This window comes from Cavia porcellus, unplaced genomic scaffold (genome assembly GCF_034190915.1).
Source record: "Cavia porcellus strain 051 isolate PalLab524CR breed Dunkin Hartley unplaced genomic scaffold, mCavPor4.1 scaffold_17, whole genome shotgun sequence".
Taxonomy (NCBI): Eukaryota; Metazoa; Chordata; class Mammalia; order Rodentia; family Caviidae; genus Cavia; species Cavia porcellus.
Genome location: NW_026947500.1, coordinates 60,626,371 through 60,627,969, shown reverse-complemented (window position 1 = coordinate 60,627,969; position 1,599 = coordinate 60,626,371). Strand labels below are relative to the sequence as shown.

Genomic DNA, 1,599 nt, shown 5'->3' with positions numbered 1-1,599 from the left:
TATGTTACCCTACAACACTTGTTAATATGAAATCTGATTGTTCCATGGTAGAAATGAGAATTTCCAAACATTTCCTATCCAAGAATAGGAACAAGTTTGGGGGAGTAATAAATGACAAAAGAAGAGAAAGAAGCACCCCACCAACTCCCTCCTTTCCATCTTTCCAATAGAAAGAAGAGAAAATCTAATAAAGTGATTTAATTAAATTCTTTTGATAACTACATCAAAGAAATGGAAATTATAGGCAGTAAAGGAAAAAGTATCTTGTTGTGCAATCTGATCAAAGGTTCAAAATTCTGACTCCAAAATTTGGGTCCCAAAATGAGAAGCATTTCTACCGAGGTGGGCCAGCTGGTCCTCTGCCTGTTGCCCTCCCGAGAAGTCCTCTCAGCGCTCTTTTGATATCTTTGTTCCTCAGACTGTAGATGAAGGGCTTCAGTATGGAGGTGACCACGGTATATATCAGCGAGGTTACTGCAGTAGAGCACCAGTCTTGGGTGACAGCAGAACTCAGGTACACGCCCAGGAGCGTGCAGTAAAACAGGGAGACCACCGACAGGTGAGAGGTGCAGGTGGAAAATGCTTTGTACTTTCCCCGAGATGATGGAACTGCACATATGGAGGAAATTGTCTTAGAGTAAGAGAACAGGATGCCAGCGAGGGGACCCATAGCCAGCAGCACTGCCGTAACATATATGGCCATGTCATTGAGAAAGGTGTCAGAACAGGCATGTTGTACAACCTGATCCAGTTCACAGAAGAAGTGTGGGATTTCCAAGTGGATGCAGAAGGACAGACACAAAGCCATGAACATGTGTAACAGGGAATTCAGGACACCCACAATGCAGCACGCCAGAACCCAAAACCTACAGAGCCAGCGGTGGATGATAACTGTGTAGTGCAGGGGGTAGCAGATGGCCACATAGCAGTCATAGGCCATCACTGTCAGCAGAAAGGTGTCCAACCCTGAAAAAGCAGCAAAAAGTACATCTGGGTGATGCAGCCTGCATAGGTAATGAGCTGGCTGTGGGTCTGGATGTTCACCAGCATCTTGGGCACAGTGGTGGAGGTGAAGCCGATGTCCACAGAGGACAGGTTGGAGAGGAAGAAGTACATGGGCGTGTGCAGGTGGGGGTCGGAGACGATGGCCAGGAGGATGAGCAGGTTCCTGAGGACCATGTTCAGGTACATGGAGAGGAAGAGCCTGTAGACAAGGGGCTGCAACTCTGAGTCCTCTGAGAGTCCCAGAAGGAGAAATTCTGAAGGCTACGTAACATTCCTTGGGTCCATGCTTTGGATATAACTTCCAAAAATAACAATGGAGGTAGAAAAAGAGCATTACCAAAGGATGCATGACTCACCTCCCATGAATGTTAGCGTTTTTGCACTAAGGTGGGTAGAACTCAGGGCCTCTCACATGCAGGTTAGAGGCTCTGCTTCTGAGCTACAATTCTATCCAGATCTCCCAGAGTAAGGAAAATAATTTCTGTGTTTTTGCAAGGATTTTTCTGCTTTCCCAGATTCCAGCTACAGTATAATGTCTCATTAAGAAGTCCTATCTCATGAGCAAAGTGTCAGTATTCCAAGAATTTACTGAAA

At 45.8% G+C, this 1,599-nt stretch overlaps 1 pseudogene; it reads right to left on the bottom strand.

Moving 5' to 3' along the window:
* Nucleotides 1–334: 334 nt before the first annotated feature.
* On the bottom strand, nt 335–1,290 carry LOC100730074 (olfactory receptor 7A17-like; annotated as a pseudogene).
* Between the last annotated feature and the right edge of the window lie 309 nt (nt 1,291–1,599).